General features: G+C 40.0%; 3 non-coding genes across 3 annotated transcripts; all 3 read left to right on the forward strand.

Annotated features, from left to right (window-relative positions):
- The first annotated feature begins 2,712 nt into the window (after nucleotides 1–2,712).
- Nucleotides 2,713–2,870, forward strand: LOC114080986 (U1 spliceosomal RNA). The gene has a single exon (XR_003580690.1). It is a non-coding gene; the product is annotated as a U1 spliceosomal RNA (small nuclear RNA).
- Nucleotides 2,871–11,723: 8,853 nt separating this feature from the next.
- LOC114080985 (U1 spliceosomal RNA) lies at nucleotides 11,724–11,887 on the forward strand. Its single transcript, XR_003580689.1, has one exon. It is a non-coding gene; the product is annotated as a U1 spliceosomal RNA (small nuclear RNA).
- A 1,340-nt stretch (nucleotides 11,888–13,227) lies between these two features.
- Nucleotides 13,228–13,391, forward strand: LOC139702586 (U1 spliceosomal RNA). Its single transcript, XR_011705202.1, has one exon. It is a non-coding gene; the product is annotated as a U1 spliceosomal RNA (small nuclear RNA).
- The last annotated feature ends 3,591 nt before the right edge of the window (nucleotides 13,392–16,982 follow it).

Below are 16,982 nucleotides of genomic sequence, written 5' to 3' on the forward strand. Positions count from 1 at the left end.
GTCTCATTGAGTTGCTTAGCACCTTGCCATTGCTGAGACTGGCTTTGAACTCACGATTCTCCTGTGTCAGCCTCCTGGGCCGCTGCGCCCAGATCCCCTTTTATTTTTTATATTGAGATGGTCTCATTAATTTTCTTAGGATCTTGCTAAATTGCTGAGGATGGCCTCAAACTTGTGATCCTCCTTCATCAGCCTCCAGAGTTGCTAGGATTACAGACATGTGCCAATTCCCCCAGCTTCAGCTATTTTTTTTTCTTTTTTTGTACCAGGAATTAAACCCAGAGGCACTTAACCACTGAGCCACATCTCCAGCCATTTTTTTTATATATATATTTTATTTAGAGAGAGAGTCTCATTGAGTTGCTTAGGGCCTTACTAAACTGCTGAGGTTGGCTTTGAACTCGAAATCCTCCTGCCTCAGCCTCCTGAGTGTCTGGGATTATAAATTGTGATACTGGGCCTGGCTGCTTATTAATCTTCAATAAAATTTTTAAAAAATATTTTTAGTTACAGGGCTGGGGATATAGCTCAGTTAGTAGAGTGCTTGCCTCACATGCATAAGGCCCTGGGTTTAATCCCCAGCACCACAAGAAATATATACATACACACACACACACACACACACACACACACAGAGTAGATGGACCCAATACCTTTATTTTAATTATTTTTAAATGTGGTGGTGAGGATCGAACCCAGTGCCCCATAAGATTTTTAAAACAGTATTATTTCCTCCTGCTTTGAAGATATGAAACTCTGGATAATTTATTTTGGCAGAGGAGATAATATCAGAAGAATTCTTCTGCAAAGCAAAAAAGCTTCAAAATCAGGTATGGTGACACAGCCTTTCATCTAAGCAATCTGGAGCCTGAAGCAGAAGGATAGCAAATTTGAGGCAAGCCAAAAAAAAGACTTGGGAAATAGGGTGGTTCAAATATGATCTTGGGGAGACACTTGAAGAACACTATTAAACTTGAACACTCTAATTCTAGCGTACAGTGAGGAAGAAAGGAAAACATTGAGTGATACTATTTATTATGTGGATGTTGAATACATTAATTATTCACTATTGCCTGAGACAGGATTTGCTTTTTTTTTTTAAAGGAATCTAACAGGATTCTAATAGAGTTCAGGAGTTTCTTGTAGAATGGATTCTCCAGTGGTCCAGTTCTAGATTTAAGAAAAACCTGTGGAAAAACAGATAGTTGACCCTGTACCTGTGGGATTAAGTAAGAGAGAATTTAAGGATACATGGAAATATAACTTATTCCTGCTTGAGAGGGAAGACAGTGATCATGGAGGTGAGGGTCATCTATCACACTCCAGATTTACAATTAAGGACTAGGAACATTTTCCTAGTTTACTTCTTTTCAAAATTAGCATTTGTGGGCTGGGGTTGTAGCTCAGTGGTACAGTGCTTGCCTAGCATATATGAGGCAATGGGTTCAATCTTCAGCACCACATAAAAATAAACAAAAGTATATTTTTTTAAAAAGGGCCACTCTGCCATTAAAAAAAAACTTCCTAAAAATATTATCACTTGTATAACGGGTCTTTCAAGTAACAATGATGATTTGCTGTATGTTTGAAAGAAAGCATTTTGCACTTATGCTTGGTGCTTTGGACTAAACCAAGTTTTTACAATATGTTCACTGGGTTTTCTAATGTATTTTTTTTTAACTTTCTACTTTTATTTTTCCCTCATAGGGTTGGGAATTTAACCCAGGGCCTCAGATGGGCTAGTCAAGCACTTTACCAATAAACTATACCCCAAGTCCTTCAAATGTTGTTTAACCAAATTTCATCTTTTCAGACCTGCTCATTCAGGTTACATAACTGTACCACAAATCACAGTAACCAGCATCATAACCTTTGAGGACAGGAGCTAGTGTATGTTGTTTAGCTTTTGATCTGTAGAGTATATTTACCTTTACATTTTATTTCAGTAGCATTACCAAGCATACTACAAAAGTTGTGCTGAATGAGATCAGTGAAAGGGGTATGGATTATGTAAATAAGCACAATGACTGCTGGTCATTCTTATCACAGGCCTGTATTTTCCAAGATGTTGCCGTATCCAGATGCACAATATTTGCTGCGTGGTTACTCCATTTTGGAATCTTTTCATTTTGGAATTATGGGATTGTCAGGCCTCTTTCTTATCTGGCAGATGAGATGCTGATGCCGCAGGTTACTGGTGACAAGTCCTGCTTCCCCAAATGTTGAAGTTTGAACAGTAGAGAAGCACGCCGAAGCAAGCATAAAAACCGGGTTTATTTAAAAAGGGGTAGTATAGACTTCTCCAGGGAGGAAGAAGAGGGGGCATAGCTAGTATCCTGGTATCCCCAGAAGTGAGGTATTCTGCCCTTTTTATATGTCCTAGGATTCCTTTGTTCTCCTGCTTTTCCCCCTTTCTCCTTCCTGCATAGGTGACTAGGCCCAGTAATGCTCTGTGGGAAGGCCAAAAGGTGGGAAACAGGTGGGTTAAAGGGGGAAGGGCAGGGTGAAGTAGCCAAGGACACATTAACAACCTATATCTCCCTGTAGGGAGGGAAATTCCTGAGACAGGTTACTTTGGCAACAGGTTGGAGCAGGAGCAGGTTCTTGATAAGATCCCTCAGGGGTCCCTTATCTCCAACTTCCCAGACTCACTCAAAATTGGCCTCCTTGATCCAACCTGACTCGATTTACCTATCTACACTGACTGCCTGTCTAATTCTGGCTTCAATACCATGATCACAAAGGTGGTTTTCCCACGTGAGGCTCATCCATTGCACTTTGGATGTGCTAACTCCTGTGATTTCCCCAAATGTGAGAAACTCAACTGCATAATTTGTGGTAGTGGGGGATTGCTTTCATACTTTCCCCTGACTTGATTTGTTCAAATAATAAATATCTGATTGCAGCCTTTTTCAGGTCAGACATAGTATTTATGAACACTTACAGTTTTTTATGTGTTTGTATTAATTTTTCTTGTTATTAGCAGTGGTTTAGGTTAATTTAATACAGCTATTTTCTCCTGGAGTTATAGTTTGTGAAGTAGCAGGAATATGGGGATAGCATGAATAATAATTATTATTTTTTTGTAGTTGTAGACAGACACAATACCTTTATTTTAGTCATTTTTGTGTGGTGCTGAGGATGGAACCTAGGGCCTCATATGTGAGGGGCAGGCGCTCTACCACTGAGCTACAGCCCCAGCCCCCTATTTTGTATTTTATTTGGAGACATGGTCTCACTGAGTTGCTTAGCACCTTGCTGTTGCTGAGGCAAGGCACATGCTACATTTCTTAGTTTTGTGCTACCTTCATCCCAATTTCCAAACTGCTCCACAATTCAGCATTGTTTTTCTTTTGCAATACTGAACCCTGAGTTCAATTTTCTGTACTGGAGAAAAATAAAGCAAAACAAAACACCCTAAAATTGAGCTAAATCCTCAGCCCACTTTTTTGTTGTTTTGTTTTGTGATACATTCTTACTAAACTGCCAGACTGGCCTTGAATTTGCAATCCTCCTGCCTCATCCTCCTGAGCGCCCAGGATTACAGGCATGCTCCACTGCTCTTACATCTTTATGCAAATTACGTGATTATTTTAGGCACACCTGATAATCTCTGTATCTCAAATCCTTACATCAGCAGTACCCTTTAGGTGGAAAGTAACATTTACAGGTTCCAGGGATTAGGTTTTGGACATTTTTGTGGGCTGTCATTTTGCCTACCACATCAACAAAAGCCTCAGATTTGTCAGAAGTTTTTGACGTCATCAAAAGGGGCTTGGTATATGCAGATGACGGCAGTGCCTTCTGGACTTGTTCATCTATATATATTTTTGAGTTTTTTGTAAATAAATATAGTAATCAAACTGTTATTGTTTGGTTCCTACAATTTGGAGAAGTCGTTATATTGAAAGTGATGGGCTAGAGTTTGCACAAAGATAGTGACCCTTTGCGAAAAGTGTCTGGAGTCTGAGGGTGTGATGCCTGGCAACTATCCCAACTCATACTTACCTGGCAGGGGAGTATGGATACCATGGCCACGAAGGTAGTTTTCCCAGTGTGAGGTTAAGTAGCCGTAACAAAATGTGTTTATTCTTCTTGTGTTTGGCGGGCTCCGTGTTATTGACTAGGCTGTAGCAGCAAATACCCCTGAACAAACAGTTTAGTGTTTTTTCACTAGTGTACAGCCCTATAACAATGTGGTAACTATCTTGAAGGCCTTTTAAGTAACTATTTGAAATTTTGTTTTCAAAGAGGTGTTTGTTTTTCTCAAATGCTTTTTGCCCAAATGTAGAAGTAAAGTTGATTTGCACTAATTAACTTGTTTCCTGTGATAACTAAATTCAGTTGTGAATTTTCTTAAAATAACTTATTTATTGATTTTTATGTGGTGCTGAGGGTTTAACCCAGTGCCTCACACATGCTAGGCAAGCGCTCTACCGCTGAGCTATAGCCACAGCCCAAATTGTGTTAGACCATATATATACACATATATATAACATATATATGTTATTATATATGTTTTTATTATATATTTTATATATATATATATATATATATATATATATATATATATATTAGTTGTAAATGGACACAATACCTTTTTTTTGTGTGTGTGGTGCCGGGGGTCAAACCAAGTACCTCACACATGTTAAGCAAACGCTCTGCCACTGAGCCACAACCATCAGCCCCTCATATAGTTTTAATTTAGGCTCTTTAAGATGGGGATTTAATGGTTAAGAGAGATACAGGATGGAAATAAAGATTGTATTACTGGACTGGTGGTAGAGCACTTGCCTAACACATGTTAGACACTGAGTTCAATCCTCAGCACCACATAAAAATAAATAAAATAAAGGTATTGTGTCCATCTACAACTAAAGACATTTTTAAAGGAAAAAAAAAAAAAGATTCTATTACTCACAAGCCCAGGGAGACCAGGGCATGCCTGAGAGCATACAGAAGTGGGTCAGTGGAGGAGGAAGAGAAAAGAGGGACCCACGGACCAAAGCTATTATTGGGGTTCAAGGCAGCTTTCGTACAGGGATGCTAATTGGTAGGTTTAAAGTAAGAAGGCATGCTGGGTGCTGTGGCACACGCCTCTAATACCAGCAGCTTGGGAGGCTGAGGCAGGAAGATCGAGAGTTCAAAGTCAGCCTCAGCAACTTAGTGAGGTACCAAGCAACTCATTGAGACGCTATCTGTAAATAAAATACAGAATAGGGCTGGGGATGTAGCTCAGTGGTCAAGTGTCCCTGAGTTCATTCCCCGGCACCCATAAATAAATAAATAAAGTAAGCAGGCATGAATGAACTTCAGGAAGTTATATTACTGTGAGAGTCATTGGAGACAGTCAAGTAGGCTGTACCTAGATGTCCCATTGAGAAATGTCACCAGGAGGCAAATGTATAAAATAGATATCTGGATAGACTACATCAAGAAACTGGGAGGAGGTATAGAAATAGAAATTATATCAAGAGCAACTAAATCCTGCTTCTTCTTTGAGAAAGTTAAATTTATATTCAAAATGTATGCTAAGGTCAATTGCGTGACCAGCACGCTAGCTTCATACAAGGTTCGAAACATAGAAATTAACTAGTGAGTTCAAATTAAAGACACATAACTCTCAAATTACCTTTTTCTTGCCCAGCTCAGAGATGGCTCCTCCCAGCTCCTGCCTCTAGCCACCTGATGCGGTAGCGAGGTTTACACAAGAGACCAGCAAGAGAGAGAGAAGCACGCCAGAGAGTGAGCTTTTACTGGGGAACAAAAAATTCAGGGGAAAATTCCATCCAATGAATGTCAAGGGGGACAACATTCCAAGGTCAGGGTCAGTGATTGGTTTTCAGGTCAGTGGTCAGTCACACCCCCACATGGACAAGCCCTTGCACCTGGGGAAGGGTGGGGAAGGCTCTGACACAGCTTGTCGAAAGCGCCTCATACCCAGCCAGGGAGGTAGCTCAATCACATGCGAGAACGGCTTCCCACACTAAGGCAACATAATTGTGCATGTGTGTTGCTGGGGATTAGAACCCAGCCAAGGCCTTGTGCATTCAAGACAAGCACTCATCAACTGAGCTATAGCCCCAGCCCAGGTAACATATTTTTTAAAAATTCACTTCCCCTATGTTAATAAAGACTGTTCTACTTTCCAAACTAATATATATATATATATATATATATATATATATATATATATATATTTTTTTTTTTTTTTTTTGTAGTGGGAGTTAAATCCAGAGGTGTTCTATCACTGAGCAACATCTCCACCCTTTTATTTTTTATTTTGAGACAGTCTTGCTAAGTTGCTTAGAGCCTTGCTGAGTTGCTGAGGCTGGCCTGGAACCTGTGATCCTCCTGCCTTTGTCTCCCATATGCACTGGATTTACAGGGATGCTCCACTGTGCTCAGTTCCAAACTGGTTTTTCTTTTGCTTTCCTTATTGCACTAGCCAGCATCTCCAGTAAATGTTGAATGATAGTGGTTAAAGTTGACATGGTTGTTTCATTCTTAATTGCAGAAAAAAACATTTCAATATCTACCATGAAGGATGTTAACTGTAGGATTTTCATAGATGCTGTTTATGAAGCTAATTACTGTGGTGAGATTATCCTAAATGGATAATGAATTTTTGTCTTGTTGCATACCTTTCTTCTTGATTTGTTGATATGTTGAATTACTTAGATTTGTTTTCTTATCTTAAACCAACTTCAAATCCCTGGGATAAATCTAAAAAGATCATGATATGCTACTCTTTTGCATATTGCTGGATATAGTGTCTCTTTTTTTAAAGGAATTTTGTGTCTTTGTCCATGAGAGATAATGGTCTGTAGTTTTCTTTAAAGTGTCCTATCGATTTAGATATCAGAGTAATGCTGGTTTCAAAAAATAAGTGGGGGGCTGGGCATGGTGACCCATGCCTGTAAATCCAGCAGCTTGGGAGGCTAAGGCAGGAGGACTGAAAGTTCAAAGCCAGTCTCAGCAATTTAGAGAGATCCTATCTCAAAAATGAAAATAAATTAATGGGCTGGTATGTGGCTCAGTGGGTAAGCACCCCTGGTTTCAATCCCTGGTACCAATAAATAAATAAATGATAGAAGAAATGGGGAAATATCCCTCATCTTTTGTTTCCTCATAGTTTGTGTGAGATTAGTATTGGGGGTTTTGAACAGAATAGTGATGCCAACAGAAATAGATTTTATCAGGATCCCTGGATGCTGTGTTAATAGACTGGGATAGCAAGGATGAAAGGAGATAGGAGGCTACAGTAATCTGGGCAGGGGTTGAGAAAGGCTTGTTTGTCCAGATTGGTAGCACTGGAATTGTAAAAAGGGATCAGATTCTGAATATATTTTTAAGGAAAAAAAAAAAAAACAAGACTTGCTGGTTAATTGTATTTGAGATAGGAAATGAAAGAAAGGAGAAAAAGATGACCTCTAAATCTGATTTCTATTTCTCCTTTAATATTTTTTCACCTGTTGAAAACCAGAATCCAGGGCGGGGTTGTGGCTCAGTGGCAGCATGCTTGCCTTGCACATGTGAGACATTGGGTTTGATCCTCAGCACCACATAAAAATAAAAACAAAAATAAAGATATTTTTTTAAAAAAGAAAGGAAAAACAGAATCCAAAGTGCACTCCTTCCTTACTCTTCCTTTCCATCCCCATTCAAGGTGAAGCTGGGGTATCAACCTATAAAGGCAGTCAGAATCATGAGAGGAAGTGGGGATCCTCCTTGAACTTTTTTTAAATTATTTTTTAAAACTTTATATTATGGAGGGGCTAGGGTTGTGGCTCAGTGCTAGAGCACTTGCCTAGAATGTGTGAGGCACTGGGTTCGAGTCTCAGCACCACATATAAATAAGTTAAATAAAGGTCCATTGACAACTAAAAAAATATATTTAAAAAAAACCTTTATATTATGAAAAATTTCTAATGTAAACAAAATAACTTCAGGCATTCCCATTTAACCATACCAGCTTCAGCAATGACTAATTCAAGTCCTAACTTGTTTCATCTACCCTGAATACTCTAAACCCACCCACCCTGATTATTTTAAAGCAGATTCGTATTTTACAAGTTGAATGTCCTTATCTGAAATGTTTGGGACCATAAATGTTTGAGATTTTGAAGGTTTTTGGATTTTGGAATATTTGCATAGACTTTATTAGTTGAGCTGGGTATAGTAGGGCCTGCCTGTAATCCCAGCAACTTGGGAGGATGAAGCAGGAGGATTGCAAGGTGGACTCTGGCCTAAACAATATAGTGTGGAGACCCTGTCTCAAAATAAAAAGGGCTTGGGGATATAGCTCAGTGGTAGAGAGTGCATGGAATTGTTCCATCACCAATACCCGGAGGGAAAAATAATCCCTTTTTGCCCTTTACCCCAAAGCTAGAAGTAAATACTAAAAATATTACTCTGCTTTTCCCTGCCTTTCTGTGAAAGAGTTTGCCATATGCCTATAATTTCAAAGACTCTGGAAGCTGAGACAGGAGGATCAGAAATTCAAGGCCAGCCTGGGCAACTTAGCAAGACCCTAGCATGTGCGAGGCCCTGGGTTCGATCCTCAGTACCACATAAAAATAAAAAAAAGATATTGTGTCCATCTACAGCTAAAAAATAAAATATTAAAAAAATACCCTCCAGGCTCAGTGATGCATGCCTGTAATTCTAGTGGCTCAGGAGGCTGAGACAGGAGGATTGCAAGTTCAAAGCCAGCTTCAACTATTTAGTGAGACCCTAAGCAATTTAGTAAGACCCTGTCTCAAATTACAAGGCGGGGAGCTGGGGATGTGGCATAGTGGTTTTGAGTACCCCTGGGTTCAATCCCTATTTCAAAAAAAAAATTAATTAAAATTAAAAAGGGGTGGGGATATAGTTCAGTGGTAAAGTGCCCCTGGGTTCAATCCCTGATACCACGCACACACAAAAAGTTGGCTATAAGCTGGACACAGTGGCGCACACCTGAAATCCCAGTGGCTGGGAGGCTGAGGCAGGAGTATTGTGAATTCAAAGCCAGCCTCAGCAACTTAGTGAGGTGCTAAGCAACTCAGCAAGACCCTGTCTGTAAATAAAATCACAAAATAGGGCTGGAGATATGGCTCATTGGTTGAGTTCAATCTCTACGACACACACACAAAAAAAGTTGGCTATAAATAGATTTTCTATCTTGTCTTGTTCAACTGTAGATCATAAGGCCCTCATTCCAGAAAGGGTCCTGCTCCATAGAGGGAAGGAGCAGATTCAGTGGTGCATGCCTATAATCCCAACTACTGAGGCAGGAGGATCACAAGTTGGCCAGCCTAGCAAGCCCTAAACAGTTTAGCAAGACCCAGTTTCAAAATAAAGCTGCATAAAGAGGCCAAGAAGAATCTGAGTTCCCTTATGCTTTTTGTCCAAATATATTTCTAAATGGCTCTTCATATTTATGGAATCCTAAGTATAAAAATGGATATTTCACCCTGGATCTTTGGGTCTTTGATATGAAGGCTCCTGTGTCATGGAAAACTATAAGCAAATAAATTTGTTACAGCACTTTATTTCAGCAACATCAAATGTTGAACCTTCAGGAGGAATGTTTGAACTTCTCTATTCCTTATGTCCAAAATGCATCATTATCTCTTCTTCCTCAACTATATAATTTTGGGGCCCAGTTCAAAATATTGTTTATGAATAAGTTGAATATGTTTTTCCTATTTTGCTGCAAAGCTGTTGCTTTACTGGTATAAAATAGCAGCAGCAAATGCAGCATATTACAAAATTAAAATATCAAATACCAGCCTCAGTAATGTAGTGAGGCCCTAAGCAATTTAGCAGGACCCTGTCTTAAAATAAAAAATACAAAGCACTAGGGATGTGGCTCAGTGGTTAAGAGACCCTGGGTTCTATCCCTAATACCAAAACCAAAAATAAACAAATAAAATCCCCAAAGCCAAAATAACATTTAATTATACATAAATAAACATAGATAAATAACACACATAATATTCCCTAATCTCCCACCCAAATCCCAGTTATCCTTTTATTCTTTCCAGAACTTTTGTTTTCCTTTCATAAATAGTATTATGCTGTCTTTTCCCACTCCTTAAGATGTATTTCATATGTCATCCTTTCTAGGTGCAGGGGATATAACTTAATGGTAGAGTGCTTGCCTGTGCAGAGCCCTGGTACTGGGAAAAAAAAAAAAAAAAGGCTTCTAGGGAGCCTTCTCTGATGTTGCTGAAATAAAGTGCTCAAGAAGTAAACTCTTGCCAGTAATGAGCCATTGTGTGAGAAGCTGTGTCATCTTTGGGCAGAGATCTTCTGCCTCAAGGAACCATTGTAGGGGCTGGGGATGTGGCTCAAGTGGTAGCATGCTCGCCTGGCATGCCTGCGGCCCGGGTTCGATTCTCAGCACCACATACAAACAAAGACGTTGTGTCCGCTGAAAACTAAAAAAAGTAAATATTAAAAAATAATAATAATAATTTTTTTAAAAAAGGAACCATTGTAAGCTAGTGAGAGCAACTAGGAATTCTGACTAGAAATGAGGGTTATAGAAAAAAGTTAAAAAAAAGTTTCACAGCATTTCTCACTTTAATTTGACTTCTTTTCCATAGCTCTTATTTGTTATTTTGTTGCTGTTGTTTGTTTGTTTGTTTTGCTTTTTGGCACCAGGGATTGAACCCAGGGGTGCTTAACCACTGAGCACATCCCCAGACCTATTTATTTATTTATTTTAAATATTTTATTACCTTTTGTCGGACCTTTATTTATATGTGATGCTGAGAATTGAACCCAGTGTCTCACACATGCTAGGCAAGCTCTCTAGCACTGAACCAGAAACCCAGCCCCCAAAGTTTATTTTGAGACAACTTGCTAAGTTGCTGAGGCTGGCTTTGAACTTGTGATCCTTCTGCCTCAACTTCTGGAGTTGCTAGGATTACAGGCATGCTCCACCATGCTTGGCAGAGCCTCTGTGTTCTTTGGAAGCAGGAATTAACTTTCATTCTTAATATCCTCAATAATAGAAATGCAGCACATGCTTGTTCAATGAATGAGTAAAATGGACCACTTCTACTATCATTTACTGATTTTGTTGTTATTACTATTAAATATGATTCCGATTTCTGCTCATGAAAGAGAATGTGGCAAGGTTCGGTGCTGCACACCTGTAGTCCCAGCTATGCAGGAGGCCAAGGCAGGAGGATCACAAGTTTGAGGCCAACCTGGGAACTATAGTGAGACCCTGTCTTAAAATAATAAATAGGGCTGTGAATATAGCTCTGGTTGAATGCCCCTGTGTTCAATTCCCAGTCCCTTGGTATAGGGGAGGGGGAGGGGGAAGAAGAAAGAAGAATAAAAAAGGGAAAAAATGCTCCTTGTGTTCTAGCAGGAAAGAGGACGAAACAGGAAAAGTTATCACATGCTAGTAGGCCTGCCTTTTGTCCTCTCAAGGCTAGAGGAAGCATGGATTCCGAGTGAGGGATCTAAGTTCCCTGCCCGTCTGACATCCACAGAGGCGGGTAATATGTAGATGAACATCCGGTGCAAACTGGGAAAAGTTTCTTACATGTTTGTTGTTTCTTGGAGTGTAGTTTGGGGAATTTCTGAGACTGCTAGTTTCATAAAGTGTTTGGAGGTCATTTGTGTCATGATATGGAGTTTTAAGGTGAACGCTTATGTTACGACCCTACGTGTATAGTGCAGTGTACACCTGGCTGTGAAGGCTTCAGCCTCTTCAACTCATACTTACCTGGCAGGGGAGATACCATGATCACGAAGGTGGTTTTCCCAGGGCGAGGCTTATCCATTGCACTCCGGATGTGCTGACCCCTGCGATTTCCCCAAATGCGGGAAACTCGACTGCATAATTTGTGGTAGTGGGGGACTGCGTTCGCGCTCTCCCCTGTATCTGTTTGTTAAAAGTCAGGCACATGCTTGCTCGGTGGTTGAGTTTCCTAGGCTGTTCAGGCTGATATTGTTTCTTTTTCTTGAAGATCACTTTTGTTTTGCTTTTTTTTTCCTGTAGGTTGGTTTCTCTACCGCTGTACTCGTGGTGCTTCCGATTTTTTTTTTTTTTTTTTTTTTTTTAGTCTAAAATCATATTGTTTATTCACTTGTTAGTAGTAGATTAAGGGGGATAAAAAGGAAAAGAATCCGTCTCTGATAATACTTATTATTTAGCTTGAAGATTGTAGTTAAATAAAGGCTTTTTCCGTGCAAAGTTATCCAGGAGGAAATGATAATATTCACAAGGTTCAGTCATGACTTTTCTTAAACACAAAAAATTGCTGCTACATTCGCTGCAGTATTTCCATTGATAAACACACACATACCAAAAGCAAGGAAGCTGGGAGGACTTTCTTAAATGGCTATTAGTGGATTTTTTAAGTTTACTTTGGAGTTTTCATTGGGTTGAACTCTCAGAAGAACTTCAGTATCAGTAATTCTTATTTACAAGGCGAGGAACAGACAGGTTCAGAGGTTAGAAGCTTATTTAGAGGCAGGCGGTATAAAAAAAGATTTTTAAATAGAGGAATGAAGTGTGAGCATTGGATTTTGCTGAACAGATCTTGGATTCCAAAACTCCGGGTATCAGTGCAATGATAGAGCACGCGCCTAAAGTATGGGGCCCAGCACCCCCAAACAACACCATAATGCTCCTACTCTTGCCATACATCCCGCTAGCATGGTGTGTGCTCCCTATTAAAATAGGAGGAAGTGATGTTGGAGTGGTGTAGAACGTCCGTATCTCAGTATGAAGTTGGCTCCTTGACGTTCTTTTGCTCAGGGTGGCCTGTCCTCACAGGGAGATCGGAAGGCTTTCGACTTCGCAAAAGTTAGGAGAGAGATGGATTTCTGGTCAGAAAAATAGCACGATAGGTGTCATTTAGGTCATTGCAAACAGGAGGAACTGATGTTTGGAAGCTGGCCCAGAATGTTGTGCAGCAGTCGACCAAAAGCAACGCAATTTTTCGCGATCATCAACCCAGCCTGCGCGTGACGTAAAGCCAGGAGGCGGAGTATGTAGATTAGAGATTCGGTGCATTTTGGAAGCATCCCTGGAAATCATCTTTCTATCATAGCATTTCTATCAGCAATAATAGAGAAATGCAGTGTGAAGGTGAGCAGATCCAAATGTGGGGATTTCAGTGTGTAGATACAGCCCAACTAGAGCCTATTCAGTATTGACCCGAATCGTACAGTGGTGTGCAAGGCAGTGGGGAGTGTCAGGGATAGTTTGACCTCATACTTACCTGGCAGGGGAGATACCATGATCACGAAGGTGGTTTTCCCAGGGCGAGGCTTATCCATTGCACTCCGGATGTGCTGACCCCTGCGATTTCCCCAAATGCGGGAAACTCGACTGCATAATTTGTGGTAGTGGGGGACTGCGTTCGCGCTCTCCCCTGATATTTTTGGTTTTCAAAGTGTAGAGTATGTTGCTTTTCTTTTTCCTTTAAGAATACTGCATTGCAGGGCTCTTTCTTTGGGTGCTTACAGGCCCACGTTCATTTGCATCTATTGCAGATGAATTTTTTTTTTCATACAATGTAAATAGTGTTTGGGTCAGCTTTTTTTTTTCCCCTCACTTTGTATAGAGATGATGTAGTGTTAAAGTTAATTTCAGATTTAAAAATTTGGTCACTTTACAAAATTTAAAATTTATGTTAGTTGTAGGTGGACACATGTCTTTATTTATTTTCATATGGTACTAAGGAATGAACCGAGCAATCACTCTACCACTGAGTTTTAATCCCAGCCCCTCACTAGATTTTTTTTTTTTTTAAAGAGAGAGAGAATTTTTTTTAATTGGTTGTTCAAAACATTACAAAGCTCATGATATATCATCTTTCATACATTTGACTCAATTGGGTTATGAACTCCCATTTTTACCCCAAATACAAATTGCAGAATCACATCGGTTACACACTCACAGTTTTACATAATGGCATATTAGTGACTGTTGTATTCTGCTACTTTTCCTATCCCCTACTATCCCCTCCTCCCCTCCCCTCCCATCTTCGCTCTCCACCTCATCTGCTGTTGTTCAATTCTCTCCCTTGTTTCCAACCCCCCTTTCCCCTCAACATTGAGGGTCTCCTACCATTTCCATATGCTTTCCCTTCTCTCTCCCTTTCTCTCCCCCCACTCGGCTTTGTTTAATGTTAATCTTTTCCTCATGCTCTTCCTCCCTGTTCTGTTCTTAGTTGCTCTCTTTATATCAAAGAAGACATTTGGCATTTGTTTTTTAAGGATTGGCTAGCTTCACTTAGCATAATCTGGTCTAATGCCTTCCATTTCCCTGCAAATTCTATGATTTTGTCATTTTTTAGTGCTGCGTAATACTCCATTGTGTATAGATGCCACATTTTTTTTATCCATCTATTGGAGGGCATCTAGGTTGGTTCCACAGTCTAGCTATTGTGAATTGTGTCGCTATGATCATTGATGTGGCAGTATCCCTATAGTACGCTCTTTTAAGATCCTCAGGGAATAGTCCGAGAAGGGCGATAGCTGGGTCAAATGGTGGATCCATTCCCAGCTTTCCCAGGATTCTCCATACTGCTTTCCAAATTGGCCTCACCAATTTGCAGTCCCACCAGCAATGTACAAGAGTACCCTTTTCCCCACATCCTCGCCAACACTTATTGTTGTTTGACTTCATAATGGCTGCCAATCTTACTGGAGTGAGATGGTATCTTAGGGTGGTTTTGATTTGCATTTCTCTGACTGCTAGAGATGGTGAGCATTTTTTCATGTACTTGTTGATTGATTGTATGTCCTCCTCTGTGAAGTGTCTGTTCGGGTCCTTGGCCCATTTGTTGATTGGGTTATTTATTATCTTATTGTTTATAATTTTTTGAGTTCTTTGTATATTCTGGATATTAGGGCTCTATCTGAAGTGTGAGGGGTAAAAATTTGTTCCCAGGATGTAGGCTCTCTATTTACCTCTCTTATTGTTTCTCTTGCTGAGAAAAAACTTTTTAGTTTAAGTAAGTCCCATTTGTTTATTCTTGTTATTAACTCTTGGGCTATGGGCGTCCTATTAAGGAATTTGGAGCCCGACCCCACAGTATGTAGATCGTAGCCAACTTTTTCTTCTATCAGACGCAGTGTAAGAGAGAATTTTTTAATATTTATTTTTTGGCGGACACAACATCTTTGTTTGTATGTGGTGCTGAGGATCGAACCCGGGCCGCATGCATGCCAGGCGAGCAAGCTACTGCTTGAGCCACATCCCCAGCCCCCTCACTTCATTTTGATGGGGCTAGGAGGACCACAATTTTTAGGCCAGACTGGGAAGTTTAGAAACCCTGCCTCAAAATGCATTTATTTATTTTATTTTTTGTGTACTGGGAATTGAACCCAGGGGTGCATAACCACTGAGACATATCCCAAAGCCTTTTTTTATTTTTAGAGTGTCTTTGCTAAATTGCTGAGACTGGATTTGAACTTGGGATCCTTCAGATTCAGCCTCCCCAGTGGCTGGGATTACAGTCGTGGGCTACTGTCCCTGGCTAGGGTCCTTACCTAGCATGTATGAAGTTCTGGGTTCAATTGCCAGTAGTAAAAGTGTTAGATGTTGGCCACATATTCTAGTGGACAAGTTTTTTTTTTTTTTTTAATAACTTTATCTGGCTGGATTTTTGTTTTGTTTCTGGTACAGGGATGATTTACCTATGAGCTACACCCCCCACCCCTTTTATTTTGAGACAGGGTCTTACTAAATTGCTTAGGCCTGCCTGCCTAAAACTTGAAATCCTCTTGACTCAGCCTTCTGTGTTGTTGTAATTATAGGCATGGGCCACTGCGCCACTATTGCCACCTTTTTATACTGCAGAAAGAAAACCTTGTGTTACTTCTGTAAATTCACAGACATGGTTTTGCTGGAGTGCCCTGCCCTTCATCTACCTGGAAAAAGTGTATTTGAACTGTTCCTCTTGTGAAGCTACCTGGGATCCACCTGGATTCCTACCGAATCTAGGGAGGGTTTATCCATTAGATACCATAAGCCTAGGAGTTTCTAATCAGAAAAGAGGGCTGTTGTTGTGGCTCATTGGTAGAGCACTTCCCTAGCATATGAGAGGCATTGGGTTTGATCCCCAGCATCACATAAATAAGCAAAGTAAAGGTATTGTGTCCATCTACAGCTAAAAATAATTTTTAAAAACTCAGAAAAGAATTTTTAGGTAGAAGAAAATATTTTATACGTAATAATAGGATATATTCATCTTTTCATCAACGAAATCACAAGATAGACTGTGCGCTGAGTGCAGTGATGCATGCCTGTAATCCAATGACTCAGGAGGCTGAAGAATCAGGATTGCAAGTTCAAGGACAGCCTCAATAATTAGTGAGACCCTGTCTAAAAGTAAAAAGGTCTGGGGATGTAGTTCAGTGGTAAACTCCCCCTGGGTTCTATCATCAGTACCAAACAAATAAAAAGTCCTGAATGGATCTGTTATTCTAATGCAGCTCTGGCAAGTCCGCTTGCCTTATAGATGGTGATCACATTTATTACAGGAGGACTATCTCTGCATTATTTCTCATAACATCCCCATTGCTCATACTACTGACTGGCATTTTAGAAGTTTAAATGGCTATGAGTAAATGAGAAGTATGCACCTCATATAAGTAATGACTCAAAGGCAGATGATTTTCATTAGCAGCACTCAGAATTTCAAGAATGCTTGGCGAATAGAGAAAATATGGAGTAGGTATATGGTCATCAGAAAGAATTCCTTGGCAAAAAAAGGGGGGGGGCATGTGAGGTCAAAGCTATAGGGGACATAAATAAATAGTTATAGGGGCCTCAGAACTGTGGCCAGCCAGGTATTCATGGATACTATCAAAACAGCCAAAATGTTATTTTCCTCATGTGAAATTAAGCCTTCTGGAATAAAATTAGGAAAGTAATTCAATAATGAGATGATAGATGTAAGGTGATCTGGGTCACATTTTTTGGATGAGGGTATCTAGCAAATGTCTAAAAAATTACT

Source organism: Marmota flaviventris, chromosome 17 (assembly GCF_047511675.1).
Source record: "Marmota flaviventris isolate mMarFla1 chromosome 17, mMarFla1.hap1, whole genome shotgun sequence".
In the NCBI taxonomy this organism is placed as follows: Eukaryota; Metazoa; Chordata; class Mammalia; order Rodentia; family Sciuridae; genus Marmota; species Marmota flaviventris.